The 13,976-nt window shown below is 46.3% G+C and overlaps 1 long non-coding RNA gene across 1 annotated transcript; it reads right to left on the reverse strand.

Annotated features, from left to right (window-relative positions):
- Nucleotides 1–760: 760 nt before the first annotated feature.
- On the reverse strand, nt 761–7,522 carry LOC126956409 (uncharacterized). The gene is made up of 3 exons (XR_007726319.1): nt 6,432–7,522; nt 1,967–2,066; nt 761–1,409 (listed from the first exon to the last, which is right to left on the reverse strand). It is a non-coding gene; the product is annotated as an uncharacterized LOC126956409 (long non-coding RNA).
- Between the last annotated feature and the right edge of the window lie 6,454 nt (nt 7,523–13,976).

Consider the following 13,976-nt stretch of genomic DNA (forward strand, 5'->3'; position numbering starts at 1 on the left):
GCTCGAATCGTTCTGCTCCCCTCCTGCACCTGCTGCCCTCCATCCACAGCCACGTCAACCAGTGGCTCGAATCGTTCTGCTCTTCTCCTGCACCTGCTGCCCTCCATCCACAGCCATGTCAACCAGTGGCTCGAATCGTTCTGCTCCCCTCCTGCACCTGCTGCCCTCCATCCACAGCCATGTCAACCAGTGGCTCGAATCGTTCTGCTCCCCTCCTGCACCTGCTGCCCTCCATCCACAGCCACGTCAACCAGTGGCTCGAATCGTTCTGCTCCTCTCCTGCACCTGCTGCCCTCCATCCACAGCCACATCAACCAGTGGCTCGAATCGTTGATGAGCAATGCCGCCAAGGTGCTGACAGCCACTCTGTGTCCTCCTGGTTCCCACTGAGGATCCCCTGGAAGGCCTCACCAATGAGCTCAGATGAGACTGCCCATGGCATTTGAAGGTCAAGCTACCTGGTTTCATCTGAAAGTTACTTTCTTGGCTTTATCTTACTGAATTAAAACAACATATGATCGTATGTATCATAGGTGACTTAAATGGGGAGTGTCCTTGGTGGGGGGAATTCTGAGTGAGTCCGTCCCCCACTGAGACTTGATTTAAGGCAGCAAGAGAAAATGACAGCATCAGCCACGCCCTGAGTGGCAGTGAGCTTTTCCCTTAATAGCTTTTCTCCTTGGGGCAAAATCACTTAATTGCCAAGCAACATGACCTTGAGAGGAAACATCCTCCAGGAGAAACTTCAGCATGAGTCGGTTTGTCCTGTTCTTCTGTGTTCCTTTGAACACTGTTTCCCATCTGGTTTTCTAATGTCACCAAGTGAAGAAAAGACCTGTGCACACAGGACGCAGGATGGTCTGAAGCTCACAGTTTCTTTCTTTAAATGCAGGCTGACAAACGCGCCAAAGAAAAAGGTGTGTATTCTGGAAGCACTCTTTTCTAAGGAAAGATCTTCAGGGTTGCAAAAGGTGGCACTTCCTAGTCTGCTTTTGCTGGAGAGCCACTTTGGTTTTGAGCTCCCTGACAGAAATGAGATTTGGACAGTTTGGTGTTAAAAACGCTGAGTCCAGTAAAGAACTGTGACCGTCCACTCGAGTCCGGGGAGGCAGGATTGTCATGTAGATGGAACAGTGTGGTGTGCATCAGGATGGGGAGGTACGGAGGAGAGAGTCGTGTGGAGCGATTGGGAACATCTTGGGAGTGTGTGGGCGTTTCCCCAGAAAGCATGTTCCCCTGTGCAGAGCACAACCCAAGGAGCACTTTTCCTAAAAAATTGTATCACCACTGCACACTTCACATAAATTAACGCATTCATCCTCTCACACAGCTGTACCTGAAGGTAAATTTTATATCCTCATCCTCAGATAGAGACGGTGCAGAGATGAATTTCCCAGGCTCTCGATCTCCTAAATGGAAGAGGCGAATGTGAACTCAGGAATGGATGGAGGGTTGATGCAATGGGCTACTTTTGTGCACTCACCAGCCAGCCCTGGTATAACTTGTCATGCCAGGGAATTCCGGCATCTGTCTGTGTGTGGAAGGATGAGAGCCTAGACAGGCCCCAAACACTGTCGGTGTAGGGAGGTCTCAAAGGTTCCCTAACCCAGGGTAGGAATAGTTACATTTTCCAATGGACTTTGGTGTGATCATTAATGTGAAACACACAGAGAGTTCACAGGCTTTCGGCAGCAGTGGTGGGGTCATTTCTCAGTTCGTGGTCAAAAGCAGAGAATAATCAGGGACATGCTCTATTGTGTTTAATAACAGGATCATCACAAGCCTCAGAAATGCTCCAGTTGGCCAGGTGGGTGGCTCACGCCTATAAACCTAGCACTTCAGGAGGCTGAGGCAAGAGGATGGCTTGAGTCCAGGAGGTGGAGGTCAGCCTAGGCAACGTGGCAAAAACCCATATCTACTAAAAATAATCAGCTGTGTGTGGTGGTGCACCTATAGTCCCAGCTACCTCGGAGGTTGAGTGGGGAGGATCACTTGAGCCCAGAAGGCACAGGTTCCAGTGAGCAGAGATCAAGTTACTACCGTCCAGCTTGGGTGACAGAGACCGTCTATCAAAAAAATAATAATAAAGAGGAAAAATAAATGCTTTAGTTGAGGAGTAAACACAGTGAAGACCCAGCACCGAATATGGTCTCAAGGAACAACTTGGGTGTTAGCCTACCACCTATCTCCCCGCACGGCTGGGTTGGGGAGGGTCCGCACCCCCACCTGCTGTCCCATGATGGACTGTCCCAGCGTCAGAGCCCCTGTGCGTGTGAGCAGCAACGGACTCCCGACCCACACACACACATTGCATTGAGAAGGCTGAGTGCCAGGACAGATAGCAGTTGTTAAGTAGGAGTTATCTTTAAAAGAAAAAATAACTTACTATTTTCAAAGCTTTGTTTTATTGTCTTTAAAACAAAAGATTAGTGAATATATAGAATATTTTGGCTAGAATGAAATATTCTTCCTAGACAAAGGTTTCTTTTTACCAAGTATAAAATATTCTAGAATGACAGATACACACAGAAGGTGAATTCTAGGAAGGAAATGACCTTGGAAGGACGCAGGAAGGGAGGGCAAGTGAGCTTGGGTCCGATCAGGAGGCAGGAGCCCTGAGAGGCTGCAGGGACGCCCAGCCTGCCCTGGGTGCTGTGCCCTGTTCAAGATGGGCTAGTTCACTTGCTGAGGCGACCTGGGGCTAGAAAGCTGTTCTTCCTGCTCCTCCCTTGCACCTGCTGATGGTCATACTTTGTCTTCCTAGATTCCACCGAGGATCCAATGGAGGAACACCTCAGGGAGAAGAAAAAGGAGGCCCCATGGAAAGTGAAGGTCAGACCCCCTGCATTTGAGGAATACGGTTGCTTTCCTAGCTTTATCTTTCTGAATGAGCCTAAGAGATGAGAATCTGACAGTATGTGTTATAGACGACCTATACAGTTGTCCTTGGTCAGGGGAATTCTGAGTGAGAGCCTGTTCCCCAGTGAGGCTTGATTTTAAATAGCAGGATAAAATGACAGCATCAGCCACACACTGTGTGGCAGTGAGCTTTTCCCTTAGCAGCTTGATTCTCTCCTTGGAACAAAATTACTTAGGTTGCCAAGCCACATGGACTTGGAGGAAACATACTCCAAGGAAACTGTGTCTGTAGCATGAGTCGGTTTGTCCTGTTCTTTTGTGTTCCTTGGACTTGAGCACTGCTTCCCATCTGGTTTTCTAATGTCACCAAGTGAAGAAAAGGCCTGTGCACACAGCACACAGCCTGGTCTGGCGCTCACAGCAATATGTTTTCTGTGATTACAGGAGGCCTGGAGAGAGCAGGAGAGTGGTATGTATGGGGGAATCCCTCCCGTGTGAATGAAGAATCCAGGTGATGAGGAATGTGTCACCGTCTCGCTGGCTTTCCTGTAGACAGGCAGCCGGAGTGGAGCTTCCTGTTGTGACTGAGGACCTGGGCTGTGGTGGCGAAGTGGTTGCTCCAGGTAAGGAGAGACGGGCACATTCTGCAGTCCCTGGGAGCCGCCGCGTTCTCTCTATGTGGGGTGGAGTTGTGTGCATGGGGCTGGTGTGTGTTGGCCGAGGTTGATCTATCCCAGAATCCTATTTAACTGGAGGGAGCCTCACAGCTCCTGTTCAGGTCAGCCGCTTCACACTAGTTGAGGCAGAAGTGGGAGGGGAGCCAGTTCCAGTGCGGGATGAGCTAAGCAAAGGGAGGGGCTGCCCCAGAGTCCAGGTGTTCCTTGCAAATCTCCCTTGTGACCCATAAGACATCACTTTGCTTGTTTTTCTGAGATAGGCTTGGAATCATCAGTTCCAAAGTCTGTGACCTGCCACCCATGGGGGGAAGGATTCTGGCCATGGCTGGTCACTGTGAGAGCAGAGGTCGTGTCCTCCTTGTTCCTTCCCATCCCAGAGCTCAGCCCCGGGCAGCCCATCTTAGGGCCCCAGTGATGTTCTGATGCACACAGCCGAGTGCTGAGATAGACCACGAGTGTGAAAAGGCTTCCTGCTCACCCTCTGCAGTCTGCTGAGCCCCACACATTTCCAGGTTCCTGTGTGGATTCTGATTCAGAGTCAGGGGGAAGTGCCTGGGCTCCCCTCTCTGTCTGCTGTTGTGGTCCTGTCTGCTCCTGGATCGTGAAATTAAGGATTAAAATAGTAAATATTGTGTATAGCTCACCATATTTTAAAGTCCATTAAAATAACTCCAGTAGGAGCATAGGTATTTTTAGGAAGGTTAAATGACATAGTAACATTTTTATGAAAAAGAGGATATTTACCGGGCTTCTTTCTGTGAGGAGACCCTGTCCTGGAGTGATGTCGTGCATTTGTGTGCTGCCTGTGTGAACACACTGCCAGGTCTTCACAGTGATGAGGGTGGCTTAGCCAGAGACCCAAGGCTGTGTCTCCCAGGGCTCTCCTGATGGTCTCCTCTGCCTCCTTCACCACCAGGAAGGGTGGCCCAGCAGCAGCTTGGCTCGTGCTCTCACCCACCTCCTCCACACACGCCAGCCCTGTGTGCCCGGCACCCAAGACTGCCAGAGGTCCTTCAGCAGCTCCCATGGCTGACAGTGACTCTATGTTTCCTAGCGACGGTGGCCAATGAGATGTTTCCAGAAATGACCCTAGCTCTTTGCCAGGTAAAGTCTTCTTTCTTTCTTTGAGAGGAGAATTTTATTTCTCTCGGTTTGTTTCCATTTTATTTGCATTATGATATGCAAATCTCACCATGGCAATTATAGATGAATTGCAGAATTTCTTGGTGGGCAAATGTAAGTAAGAGTCCATTACCAACTAAGCCCTGATTCAAGATGGCACCCGCAGGTGACAGCTTCAGGGACAGACTGCGTGGCAGAGAGCATTTTCCTCCTGAGAAATGCTGGCTTTTAAAAAGAATGTAGAATTTGCAACCAAAAGACGTTGGTCTAGATAGAAGCAGCTGGACCCCACAGTGTGGCACGTGTTCGTTTGAACATTCTATGGTGACCTGCCACGGAGGTCGTCTGAAGATGGAGCCCTTGTCTACGGCCGTAGCACCCTGAGTGCACCCGCTGTCATCTCATGGTGAAGGTCCTGCCTCCGTCCCAGCTGCCACTCTGTGAACTGCCGTTTCACACTGTGCAGAGCCAGGAGACCAGTGATCACGATGGGAGGCGACCTTTGCTGCTGTTCTCAAGATGTGCTCATTTCCCTCTTCTCACTGCAGTTTCTTCAGATCAGCCACTTGTACTTAAAATGTCTCCCTGATTTTTTTTTGTTTCCCCAACTCCAGCTTGTCTATAGATGTACAAATTTTAGAGTTTTACGACTCAATTTGTATTCTTGATTTTTCTATCAAGATTTTGCCTTAAACATTTTCCTCTATTTAGAAAAATGTCCCATTTCCCATGCCAATTTTATGCAGGCTTTTCACTAGAATAGATCCAGAAGGAACACAGCAACACTGCCTTCACCAGATCCGGAGAATCTTGATACCAAGTGCGGTATGAGACAGCCCATGAGAGGGAGATTACAGGCCAGTCTTCTGAATAGAGACATCCAAAGCTGAAACCAAATATTACAGCAGGCTAAATGCAGAGACTGCTAAAACAATAATGAGTTATTTCATGATTTGAAACAATTTTGCCTAGTTTAAAGGTTTTGGGGATTGTTTTAAAGAAAATTTTAAAAGATAAATACAACTGAATGAATGTAAACAGTTATAAAATAGAAAACGTTATGCGGTGATAAAAGGCTTATGAAACATGTTTTGTAACCTCATAATTTCTAATCCCAATCAAAGCTGGGATAGATTTGTTTATAAGGTCTTATTAAAATTAGCTACAGTATTAAACATAACGCTAATATCAACTAGAATTTTGGTTGAAAAGCTGTTCTTAAGATATGAATTTGTTCTCAATGAGAATACAAGAGGTAACCATTTTTCATTCTGAAATGTATTTCTTTTTAAAACTTCTCAGACTGATGCCTCAGAAGTTCGACTTGTACCGTGTCTCTTTATGTGTAATTTACAGGTCCCACATCATCGCCTTCTGTTTCTTTTTTCCTGGAAAAGTTGTATCTTTCTATTTGGCTGGGATGAGAACTCTCACTTTTCTTTCTTTCTTTTTTTTTTTTGTTTGTTCATTTGTTTTTGGAGACGGGGTCGCCCTCTGTCGCCCAGGCTGGAGTGCAGTGGCACAGTCTCGGCTCACTGCAACCTCCACCTCCTTCAAATTTTCATCAGCTCCGTTACCTTCCCCCAGGTTCTAATTCTATCACTGTAACACCAACACGCTTGCCTTCAAGGTCTAAAAAGCCGACATTGGTCTCAGCTGTCACGTGGTTTTGTGCTCTTGGCTTTCGGTCTATCTGGGTTGTCTCCTGTGAGCAGGTGAGGGAACTCGCTTTCCTGCTCACAGCACCTGCTCATGGCCTGGGGCGCACCTTACCTGTGTCTCATTAACCTCGAGGGCCTGCTCACCAGGGTGGCTTCCAGGCCATTCAGTGCCCTTCGTCGAGGCGCTGCCCACTCTCAGGTAGCTGCTCAGGTCAGCCGTCAGCAAGATGGGTGGGTCACAGACTTAGTTCATCAAACCACTGATGCACCAGCCCCAGTGGCCACGTTTTCAGTTAACTTCCATTAACTGCTCGTGCAGGGTTGGTCAGTTGAAGGAAAGTTTTTTCTGGCACAGCCGTTAAGTGGCAGTTGGCTCGGAACGTCCTGAGTCCTGAGCCAGCTTGGGGGCCAAGCCGACCCCTGGTCCCTTGGGGTGGTCACTGGTCACATGCTCACCACAAAGCAAGGCCAGGGGCCAGAGGTTTCTGTTTGAATGATCTGAGCTCTTCTCTGGACTCAGCCACCTCCTGCCTCAGCCTCCAGAGTAGCTGGGACTGCAGGCACCCGCCACCGTGTCAGGCTAATTTTTGTATTTTTAGTAGAGATAGGGTTTCACCATGTTGGCGAGGCAGGTCTTGAACTCCTGAACGCCTCACCTCCTGATCCACCTGCCTTGGCCTCCCAAATGATGGGATTACAAGCGTGAGCCACCATGCCTGGCCTTTTTTTTTTTTTTTCCCTACACTATTTCATAGACCAGATACAGAAGAAACCACTGAAAACCCAACTGGGGTGCCACATTTTCAGTTCATTCCCATTAACTGCTTGTTCAGGATGGTTCAGTTGAAGGGAATTTTATTCTTGGCACAGCCATTGAGTGGTAGTTAGTCTGGAATGTCCTAAGTTCCGAACTACCCTGGGGGCCAAGCAGAACGTGGTCCCTTGGTGTGGTCAGTTGGTCATGGAGGGCTGCTCACTGCCAGAGAGCTGACAATACAGGGTGCTGGGTAGGATGACCAGACATTTGCATTTGTTCCTCAGAGAGACTTCGTTTGCAGGAAAGTGCCATATTTTAGCCCAGGAGTTAAAACCTAGAGACAGGAGTTATGTTTTGTTTAATGATTTGAGCTTTTTTCTGGACTCAGCACCTCTTCCAATACCTCGACCTTCCTGAAGAGCCCTTGGTGCAGGAGGATTGAGAAAGGGAGTGGAATGAGCTCCAGGTTCAGGGTCCAGGCCATGATTTAGAGGCCTCAGGTGTTCAGGGATCTCTGTCCCCGGAAAATCAACCAAATTCTTGTCCCAGATCTATCATTGGTCAGTGCTGTGAATCTGGGCAGGCCGCTCAAATCTCTTCATTTCACTTCCCTGAACCGTCAACTCTGAGTGGCAGCCCCTGCTCTGCTCATCTCTCTGGACTGATGTGGGCACCACGGGAAATTCGGACAGAAATTTTCATGAGTTCTAACGCATGGGACCCATGTCAAGAATGAAGAGAATTTTACCCTCCACTGCCCTGGAGTCCCCAATTCCTTCTCTATTAACCACTACCAAGGGCCTGGGTTCTTCTTCCAGACACGAAACAATTGAACACTTTATGGCACTTAGGAAGCACCCGTCTTAAGGCTTTAAGTGGTCTGTTTAACTATTTTTACTCTTTTAACATAACGTAGGCCATTATCAACATTTCCACATTCAGACTAGGGATCGGAGGCCCAGAGGGGTCTATAGAACTTCCTCAGGTTCTAGCAGCTTCTCAAAAGTCCTCGAGCTCAGATCCTATGCACCAGACCCTACGCTCTTGGTCACTCCAATCTACTACCTTTCTGTAATGTCTCATCTCAATACAGGCATTTGCCTGCACAGTTGTAAGTGCAACCCACAGTGTAAGTCCTTTCTGAAGCCAAACTCGGATTCAGGGGGCTTTGCTCTGCGGATGACGAACAATGGGATCAAACATGTAAGCTGTGAATACATAATGACTCATTTATCTGATCTTCTGCAGCAAGATATCAACAGCTGTCTTTATTTTAATTCATTTTCCAGCGTGTTCCATCCAGGATGAAGTAGTGGATCCTGAGGTGCCCAGGAAATCCCCCGTCAGACACCACCACAGGCATAAGAAGCGAATTCTCCATCACTGGCATCACAACCGTGTACACTCTAGAGTTGCATCAACGGAAGGTATCGTAGAAATTCAGTTGTTCAGTTCATTCATGATATGATTTCTAGATTCTTCAGTGTCTCATATTTCAGACAATTGTAAAATTGTGATACTATATTCTTTATTCCACATGTGCGTATTTAAATGTGTTAAGTCAATCATTAGTGCTACAACTACAGGAGTAAAGGTGTATTTCCATTCCAGGTTTGGGTTTACTTTTAATAGTAAATAACATCTCAGTGCAAATTGTAGACATTTTGCTGATTGCTAAATATTAACTAAAAAGGATCTTTTCCTGAGACAGTGTTGCCAGGTTTGCAAAGTGATGGACATCACTTCAAACTGTATGGAAATAACCTAAAAATGGAGGAAGTGGTATCGAAAATTTCCGTATACCCACCTTCCTCAGTTTTTTTTTTGTGATCCCATCTTATGTGAGTGTGATAACGCTTGTAACAATGACTGAGCCAATAGTGACACATTCTTATGCACAGAAGTCCAGGGTTAGCATCAATGGCTGAGCCAATAGTGACACATTCTTATGAACAGAAGTCCAGGGTTAGCATCAAGGTTCACTCCGTGTCGTCCAGTCTGGGTTTTGACAAACTCACAATGTCCTTTGTCACCCTGACGGAATAATTTCACACCCTAAACATGACCTGAGCTGCACCTACTAATTCCTCTCCTTTTCTGAGGATTCCTGACAACCATAGATTATTTTACTGCCTCTATAGGTTTCCTTTTCCAGAATTTTGGAATCATAGACTACTACTGACTACTACTTCTGACTAACTCATTTTACGTAGCAATATACATGTAAGATCTTTTGTATCATTTTGAAGCTTAACAGCTTAGTAATTCTTAGCAATGAACAATAGCCCATTGGTGTCATCAAACAGTGTTAGCTGGTTCTGTCACCTCCTGAAGACCATCTCAGCTGCTTCCAGTGTGGGCAATTATGAATAAAGCTGCCTACATTCTTGTGCAGATTTTAAGATGAACATGATTTTTAAATTTAGCTGGGTAAATATGTAGAATTTTGATCATTTACTGGTAAGACTATGTTTTCCGTTGTGTTAGGTAGAATTCACCAGTACAATTATGTGGGCATTTTTTTTAAAGTTATTACTTACTGATCAAATTCTATAACAACCGAGGCCTACTCAGATTGTCTATCTCTCTTTTGGGTGGTTATGGTAGTTTCTCTTTTTGAAGGCATTTGTCCATTTCATCTAAGCTAGGAAATTTGTGGGCATAGACACTTGAATCTCACCAGTTGCCTACTTGGTTCTCTTCCAAGGGTACTGTGCTTCCTGTCATTCCTACTCTAAAACTTTTTAATACACTTTCACTGCTGCACTTAAAAAATTGCAGGCATAGATTGGTTGAAAGTATTCTGTTATTATTTTCTTAATGTTCATGGGATCAGCAGGGATAATTCCTCTTCTGTTCATATTATTTGTACATCGTGTCTTCTATCTTTTCTTTGTGATTAGCCTGGCTGGAGGTTTACCAATTCTGTTGATCTTTTCTAAGAGGCAGCTTTTGGTTTTGTTGAGCTTCTTTGTTTATTTTATTATTTCTATTATATTGATTTCTGCAAATATTGTTATATTTGGGGGAAGGGGGTTGCCTTGTTTACATTACACTACACCTTTTTCTCTAGTTTCCTAAGGTGGAAAGTAAGACATCCGGGTTTGGATTACGTTTAGTTTACTGCACAGAATTGTGAATGGCACTGATGTCCCTGAAGTGTGTACTTGATTATTATAATAATAAATATGATGTATTTTGGCCACAATATTGATTTTAAAGCCAATAAAATGGATAAGTGCAGGAGGAGCATATGTAGATCCAGGAAAGATAAATGACATTATAACATTTCAACAACAAAAGGAAATTTACCGGGCCTCAAAATGCACAAGGGGGTGATGGGACACTGTCATGGAATCAGCAGTGCATCTGTGTGCTGCCCTGTGTGAACACTGCCTGTTTCACAGTGGTGAGGTGGCTTAGCCAGAGAACCAGGCCCTGACTTCTGTGGCTTTACTGATGGTCTCATTTGCCTTCCCTCATCACCAAGGAGGGTGTCCCAGTGGCAGGCAAGTTTCTGCCCTTAACCCACCTCCTTTACACACGCCATCCCCCTGTCCCCAGCACCCAAGGCTGTCTAAGGGATTCCTTCTGTGGAACCAACATGCTGACAGTTACTCTGTGTTTCCTAGATCAGGATGAGGACCTGGTGCTGGAGCCTTCATCTGAGGATGTCCCAGGCATTTACATGGTAAGGTCTTCTTTATGTTTCTAAGATGGAAATGTTGTTGCTCTTGGTTCTTTTTTGATTTGAATTGAGATATAAAAATCTTATCATGTACATTATAGATGACTTACAGAATTTTTTGGTGAGAAAACGTGAGGGTTCATTACCCGGTAAGAAATGATCTCAGATGGCATTCTTAGATGACACCTTCGGTTACTAACTGTATGGCAGAAAGAATTTTTTTAGGGGAAAAGCTTTCTTCTTATAACATTGTGACTATACAATCAAAATAGTCTTGGAAGTCTTGCATAAAAACCGTGTGCCTTTCCAGAAAGGTCTTCCAGGCTTTATTTTGGGACCGTTGCCTCAACCGCTGCCTCCCACATGCTTTTTCAACGTCATCAAGTAAAGAAAAGATTTGTATGGTGAAACCCCACCTCTACTAAAAATACAAAAACTAGCCGGGCGTGCTGACCGGCTACTGTGATCTCAGCTACTGGGGAGGCAGCGGGAGCAGGATCGCTTGAGCCCAAGAGGCAGATGTTGCAGTGAGCCGAGATTATGACATTGTACTCCAGCCTGGGTGGCAGAGCGAGATTCCAGCAAAGAGAGACAGAGAAAAGAAAAACCTGTGCACACAGGACACAGCATGGTCTGACCCTTACCGTGTTTTGTTTTTCTCTAAATGCAGGTGGACAAAGCCACAGTGACAAACAGTACCTATTCTGGGATCACCCCTATGCTGAGGAAAAATTCTGGTGTTGACAAAGATGGTACTTTCTTGCCTCATTTTCTGGAGAGCCGCTCTGGTGTGAACTTCCTGCCAGAAACGAGGTTCAAGCACTTTTGTCCACATGGCAGGCTGTCCCCGTGCTGGAGTCAGTGTGAGCATGAGGAGCAGTGCACTCCGTGGTGCACACACATCGTGTTGAAAAGGAAGAGTGGAAGGACAAACACCAGATGCTAAGTAGGGGTCATCGTTAAATGGTAGGATGATTGAGTATTTTCAAATTTTGGTTTAATTGCCTTATAACAAAAAGTTAATGAAATCTTTTGGCTAGAATTAAATCTCCTACTTTAAGAAAAGTTGCTTCTTCAGTACAAAATCTTCTAGAAGGGATGACATACAGAGCAGCAGCACATGTGGATTCTGAGGAGGAAATGACTTTGGCAGGGATCAATAAGAGGGCAAGTTAGCTCAGGTCAGATTAGGAAGGAGAAGCCCTAAGAGGCTGCCAGGAACACACAGCCTGAACTGGAGGAAGGGCCCTGTTTGAGATTGGGTATTTCATGTTTATGAGGGGCCTGGAGCTAGAAAGCCAAGGGCCCTGATTCCTTTTCTTCCCTGCTCCTCTCCTGTGCCTGCTACCCTCCCCCAACACCCACCTCAGGCAATGTTACCGAATTGTTCATGAGCAACACCATCACGGTGCTGCCGGTCACTTAAGATATGAGAATCTGACAATACATATCTTAGTTACACAACGTCCTTGCGGAGAATTATAAGTGAGAGTCTGTCCCCGCTGAGGCTTGATTTAAGACTGGGAGGAAATGACAGCATCAGTCACACATTGTGGGGCAGTGAGCCTTTGCCTTACCAGTTTTGTTCTCTCTTTGGAGCAAAATCAGTCACTTGCCAACCGACATAGACTTGAGAGGAAACATCCTCCGAGAAAAATGTGTGTCTTTAGTATGAGTCGATTTCTTCTGTTCTTCTTTTGGGTTCCTTTGAACACCGGTTTCCATCTTGTTTTCTAATGTCACTAAGTGAAGAAAAGTCCTGTGCACACAGGACACAGCAGGGTCTGATGCTCATAGCAATTTATTTTCTGTCATTACAGAAATTGTCGGGAGTTCCACCGGAGGGTATGTATTGCGGAGCCGCTCTCACACTGATGAGTCACCCAGATGATGAGGAATGTGCCACTGCCTCGCTGGCCTTCCCGTAGACAGGCAGCCGGAGCTGAGCTTCCTCTCATGAATGAGGACCTAGGCTGTGATGGGAGAAATGCTTGTTCCACATAGAGCCTGATGGTCACATTCTGCGGTCCCTGGGAGCAACTGCATTCTCTGAGGATAGGGTGAGGTTGTGCACATTCAGTTGCTGCGTGTCTTTTTGAATTCATGTGGTGTAACTCTTGAGTGTCCAAAATACATAATGTCAAGGTCATGTAGAGGCTCAGCCTCTATCATGCAGCCTCTTCCTGGTTTCCGTTTTCTGTGCTCAGGAAACACAGCATCATGAAAAGGTAACCAAAGGGCTTGCCCTAGGCTGTGAGTGGCAGGGGGAGCACTTGTCTTCCTAGGAGGATGGAGGGTGACTCATGCATTACGAGGTGGGGAGAGACAAATGTGGCTGTGGGACAGCAGAGGCTCCAGGACGTCCCCATTGAACCTACCGTGGACAAAGCTTTTTGTTTGCTTCTGAAGGCCTTTGCAAAAAACAAGTCAAGGTGGTTGGCTTAAGGTCATATGAAAATAAAATTAGCCAAATTCTGGATTGAGTTTCTTTTGGGAGCCTGCCTTTGGTGGAAATACATTGTATATGGTTGAATTTGATTGCTCTGTAGGTGTCCATACTTAACCCACATTTTAAAACAATGAGGCTGGTGTGATTTTAAAATGTCCCTCGTTAACCTCAGAAACTGTCTCCTCATAACCCAATTCCCCGAGTCATCTCTAATCTTTAGAATACAGTTTTTTTGTGTGTGGTATTCGGGGCCTTCTGCTGTGTGTGATCAAAGGCACAAATCAGCGTTACCAACACTGAGGTTCTAAGAATTCCCAGACAGCTGCCCAGTGGGCTCTATGAGAGAGAGCAGGTACAGCCTTGGCCTGGGCCTGAAAAAGAACAGGATTTGGAGGAGCAGAAGGAAGGCATGAGGGCAGTAGAGCCATGGGGGGAAGCCGAGGTGCAACATCAGGAAGTCAGTTCTTCATCATGACCTGGGCGTGGCCGGGATGTTCATATTCCAGCTGAGGGAGAACGGGTCGAGTTCCGACTTCATAGCTGGCGTTAGCACTGTCTGCCCGTCTTCCCGAGAGCCTGAAGAGAGAAGCTACTTTGTTGTTTCTTGTCTTCTCTATTTCCCGTATGTCGATGGCAGTGGCACCACCAGAAATTAATGAGAGGCAGAGAACAGGAGTGAGTTCCCGAAATAGCCAATGTGGCCCAGAGAGGACATGATCGGCAGGGATGGACTTCAGGGTCAGGCCGGACACAGAGTAGTTCC

The sequence above is a fragment of the Macaca thibetana genome, chromosome 6 (assembly GCF_024542745.1).
Source record: "Macaca thibetana thibetana isolate TM-01 chromosome 6, ASM2454274v1, whole genome shotgun sequence".
NCBI classification, from domain to species: domain Eukaryota; kingdom Metazoa; phylum Chordata; class Mammalia; order Primates; family Cercopithecidae; genus Macaca; species Macaca thibetana.